This window comes from Bufo bufo, chromosome 2 (assembly GCF_905171765.1).
Source record: "Bufo bufo chromosome 2, aBufBuf1.1, whole genome shotgun sequence".
NCBI classification, from domain to species: Eukaryota; Metazoa; Chordata; class Amphibia; order Anura; family Bufonidae; genus Bufo; species Bufo bufo.
The window spans coordinates 285,341,464-285,346,881 of record NC_053390.1 but is presented as its reverse complement, the minus strand read 5'-3'; the positions used below and the strand labels follow the sequence as shown (position 1 = coordinate 285,346,881).

Here is a 5,418-nt window from a genome sequence, read left to right as displayed (position 1 = left end):
CTGATGGCTGTACTATACTTTGCAATGCTCTTGCATTGCAAAGTATAATACAATCAGATGCCCTGTAGGTGGCAACAGCGGACGCTTTTGGAAAGCATCCGGTTGCCATGGCAACCATCGGGTGCTGCAACCGCAGCCCCAATGGTGGAGAGAGGGAGCCCCCTCCCTCTATTAACACCATGGATGCCGCTGCCGCGGCATCTATGGGGTTACAGCAGAGTGTCAGCATAGAGCTGACACTCTCTGCTGATGGCGGCGGCTCAGGAATGGAGCCGCCGCCATCACACACAGCAGGGGGACCGTGGGCAGCGCTGGAAAGGGGGGGGGGATTCGGCCGCCAACATTCACTGAGGGAGACTGGGGCAGGTCGCAGGACTAATGTATGGGGTGGGGAGGGGGCTGACCGCATCAGGGCAGGAGATGAGCGCAGGAGGCAGGAGAGGGGCACAGATCTGGGGGGCACAGATCGGGGGGGGCACAGAGGGGCACCAAGGGCTTGGAGGGGCACAGATCGGGGGGCATGAGGAACACTACCTGATTTCAGGCTCTGATCTGCAGAGCGCAGATCAGAGCCTGAAACCGGCATTTTTTTTACTGCCGCGATCCGATTGGTTAGTCTGCACAGACTAACCAATCGGATCGATTGTCGGCAAGGGGCCACTCTGATTGGTCCCTTGTCGGCATTACTGCACTGTATGCTGTCCGTGACAGCAGCAGGGCAGGGGCAGAAGCTTTAATCCAAGCGCTTTGCAGCGCTTGGATTAAAGAGCTGGCTTGACGTCTATACACGTGGTAGCTGCACGGAGCATGTGCAGCTATCACGTATATATACAGATTGCGGTCGTGAAAGGGTTAAATAGCACCATACAATGTAAATCAACTGTTTCTAAGGCTATCAGGATATTGTTATGCATTAGACGAGGCATGGACTCACGGGGCAGGGATGTAATACTACCACTTTACAAAACGTTGGTGCAGCCTCATCTGGAATATGCAGTTCAGTTCTGGGCACCAGTCCATAGAAAAGATGCCCTGAAGCTGGAAAAAAGTACAAAGGAGAGCGACTAAACTGATAAGGGGCATTGAGGGTCTTATTATTAATTAAATTTATTTAGTCTTGAGAAGAGACGTCTAAGGGGGGACATGATTAACCTATACAAATATTGAAAGCTGCTTGCAGCCTGTAATTGTGGGAGGAGCGCACTTACCTTATTTAAACCCCCTCCTACAAGCAGGAACGCGCCCGTTTCTTGCTTCAGCAGCATCAGCGCCTGACGTCACTTCCGGTCGCGTCTTCCGTCGGTTCGTCACCCCGCATCCCGTTCGTGCTGCCAGCCGCATCGCCTTTTGTAAGTATTACCGCTCTGCGGCCCGGTCGGATGCGCCTGCCACCGGCACCTCGTGTTCCCTGTTTCAGCCGGCCTGAAGCTCCGTTGGGTCCAGGACTAACAGCGCAGCAGCTGCCCGTTAACCCCCGCACTGCCCGCCACCGCGACTGCTACCGGTGAGTGCACATCGCTCCCCCACCCCCCGTCCAGGTACCGGTCCCTCCGGTACCGCAAAATTGGGGCGGCGCGCCTCACTGGGAGTGAGGGGGGCAGGCGGGGACGACTCACACAAGCTGCATATCGGGCCATGGTTCATTCAGTCAGGGGTGTTCCCACTTGTTAATATTGGCAGCGGGACCATGGCGTCCTTACCATCTTCCTGCCATATTCCCAGTGCGGGGGTCCCGGGCGGCAGGACTAGCAGCGCAGCAGCCCTGCCTCCGGGGGGGGCACCGTTCTTCTTGAACAAGTTGCCGGCGGAATGCCTGGCTGTTGGCCTGCTGCCCATTAACCCCCGCACTGCTGTGAAGAAAAAAAAAAAAAAAGGGGAACCTTTGATTCAATGCCAGGCTGGGCGCCTGCCAACCACGCCAGTACATTGACCGATCTTCTGACTGAGGGCAGTCCTTCCTTGAGGTCAGGGGTCTGTTGCCTGGGCCTCGCGCCGGTGCGGCTGCCCTTAGGTCACCCAGGGGTCCCGCTTTCCCCGAATCGCTCCGGGTAACGTCATTTTGTGGTACCGCCCAAGTATCACGTGTTTCCCGATCTGCTCAGTTGTCATATCATTGTCACGGATGGTGTACAGGAAACAAGACAATACCATATAAACAATGTCTCTCTGGATCCACAACTAAGGAACAAAGGGAGACCCCTGCAATAGACCTGCCGCTCTCCCTCACTGCTCAGCCTATGCGAACACCCCAAAGGTGGATGGCCGCATATCCACGTTCCTCGGCTATCTATTACCTGAAGACCCTACAATAGTGAAGGGACACGACCACCGGCTCCCTACACTGACACGGAGGGAGTCAGGGTCACCTGGATCCAGAAAAGACAAAATCATAAATACATAAACAGCACTTATCTTGCAGACGACTGACGACTGGGAACTGGGAACTGGGAACAGCATGCACACACACTCCAGGAAGTTGTGTCAGCCGCACACTACTGCATTATGGGGAGGAACTTAAAGGGTAGCAATCAGTCCAACTGCATGACAGCTGAGATAAACTAACGAGATGAGAAACTAAACCAAAACAAAGAAATTCAAGGAGGAGGATCTGATAAGCTCCTGTGAGCGCTTCTCAGCTGTCTGGCTGTGACAGTACCCCTCCCTCTAGGAGTGGACTCCGGACACTCAGAGCCCACCTTCTCAGGATGGGACCTATGGAAAGCCCTGATGAGACGAGAGGCCTTAATGTCCGTCACTGGGACCCACATCCTCTCCTCAGGACCATAACCCTATCAATGAACGAGGTACTGGAGGGAACCGTGGACAAGACGAGAATCCACAATCCTAGAGACCTGAAATTCAAGATTTCCATCAACCATAATCGGAGGAGGAGGCAAAGGCGAGGGTACAATAGGTTGAACATAAGGTTTCAATAAGGACTTATGAAAAACATTATGGATCTTCCAAGTCTGAGGAAGATCAAGACGGTAGGCAACAGGATTGATGACAGACAGGATCTTGTAAGGCCCAATAAACCTAGGACCCAACTTCCAGGAGGGAACCTTCAATTTGATATTCTTGGTAGACAACCACACCAGATCACCAACATTCAGGTCCGGACCAGGCACACGTCTCTTATCCGCCACACGCTTATATCTCTCACTCATGCTCTTTAGATTATCCTGAATCTTTTGCCAAATAGATGACAAAGACGAGGAGAATCTGTCCTCATCAGGCAAACCAGAAGAGCCCTCTCCCGAGAAAGTCCCAAACTGCGGATGGAACCCATATGCACCAAAAAATGGTGACTTATCAGAGGACTCCTGACGACGGTTATTTAAAGCAAACTCAGCAAGGGACAAAAAAGAACACCAATCCTCCTGATTCTCCGCCACAAAACAGCGCAGATATGTCTCCAGATTCTGATTGACGCGCTCTGTCTGGCCATTCGACTGCGGATGGAAAGCAGAAGAGAATGACAACCGAACCCCCAAGCGAGAACAGAAAGCCTTCCAGAATCTGGAAACAAACTGCGTGCCCCTATCAGAGACTATGTCTGAAGGAATCCCATGCAATTTGACAATGTGGTCAATAAATGCCTGCGCCAGCGTCTTAGCATTGGGCAAACCAGGAAAAGGGATAAAATGCACCATTTTGCTAAAACGGTCCACCACCACCAGAATCACAGACTTCCCCGAGGAACGAGGCAAGTCCGTTATGAAGTCCATTGACAGATGTGTCCAAGGACGGGAAGGAATGAACAAAGGAAGGAGAGGACCTGATGGCCGTGAATGAGGGACCTTGGCACGAGCGCAAGTCTCGCAAGCTGCCACAAAACCCTCAACCGACTTACGAAGCGCAGGCCACCAGAATCTCCGAGCGATGAGATCCAGTGTGGCTCTTGCCCCCGGGTGCCCAGCAAGGACCGTGTCGTGGTGTTCTTTAAAAATCTTGTGTCTCAAAGCGAGAGGCACAAACAACCTCCCAGGAGGACAAAGATCAGGAGCTTCTGACTGGGCTGCCTGCACCTCTGCCTCCAATTCAGGAAAAAGAGCAGAGACCACCACACCTTCAGCCAAAATGGGACCCGGGTCTTCAAAATTCCCACCTCCCGGAAAACAACGTGAGAGGGCATCTGCCTTCACATTCTTAACCCCAGGGCGGAACGTAACAGCAAAATTAAACCTTGAAAAGAACAAAGACCATCTGGCCTGTCTTGGGTTCAGACGCTTGGCTGACTCCAAGTAGGCCAGATTTTTATGGTCAGTAAACACGGTAATAGGGTGTCTGGCTCCCTCTAGCCAATGGCGCCATTCCTCAAAAGCCAACTTGATGGCCAACAATTCCCTATCTCCCACATCATAATTTCTCTCTGCGGAGGAGAGTTTCTTTGAGAAAAAGGCACACGGTTGCCATTTGGCAGGAGAGGAACCCTGAGACAAGACCGCACCCACCCCTACCTCAGAAGCATCAACCTCAACTATGAAGGGTAATGAAATATCAGGTTGTACTAGGATGGGAGCGGAAGCAAAACTCTCCTTGATATTAGAAAAGGCCTTACGCGCCTCTACCGACCAGGAAGAAAAATCTACCCCCTTTCTGGTCATATCAGTGAGTGGTTTAACAACAGAGGAATAATTCAAAATAAATTTCCTGTAATAATTGGCAAAGCCCAAAAAAAGCATCAGCGCCTTCTGATTCTCAGGAAGCTCCCACTCAAGCACAGCGCGGACCTTCTCGGGGTCCATGCGAAAACCAGAAGCGGAGACAAGAAACCCCAGAAATTGGATTTCTGGAACCGCAAACACACATTTTTCCAGTTTCGCGTATAATTTATTCTCCCGCAGGATGAGCAAGACCTGACGTAAGTGTTCCTTATGAGTCTTGAAATCAGGAGAAAAAATCAAAATGTCATCCAAATACACTAATACAAATTTTCCCATTAAATGATAAAAAATGCTGTTGACGAAATGCTGAAAAACGGCTGGGGCATTCATCAAACCAAAAGGCATAACCAAATTCTCAAAATGGCCCTCAGGGGTATTGAAAGCCGTCTTCCATTCGTCTCCTTCTCTGACCCTAACCAGGTTGTATGCCCCTCTTAGGTCTAATTTGGAAAAGACTTTAGCCCCAACAACCTGGTCAAACAGGTCCGGGATCAGAGGAAGCGGATAAGGGTCACGAATAGTGATACTGTTCAGCTCCCTGAAATCCAGACAAGGTCTTAAAGAACCATCTTTTTTCTTAACAAAGAAAAAACCAGCGGCAACAGGTGACTTCGAGGGTCGTATGTGTCCTTTTCTCAGACTCTCAGAGATATAAGCCCGCATAGCGACCCTCTCAGGTTGGGAAAGATTGTATAAACGAGATTTAGGCAGCTTGGCGCCTGGGATGAGATTAATAGGGCAATCATACTCC

The 5,418-nt window shown here is 51.2% G+C and overlaps 1 non-coding gene across 1 annotated transcript; it reads right to left on the bottom strand.

Annotated features, from left to right (window-relative positions):
- Positions 1-202: 202 nt before the first annotated feature.
- LOC120992679 lies at positions 203-288 on the bottom strand. Its single transcript, XR_005777071.1, has one exon. It is a non-coding gene; the product is annotated as a small nucleolar RNA SNORD71 (small nucleolar RNA).
- Positions 289-5,418: the final 5,130 nt, after the last annotated feature.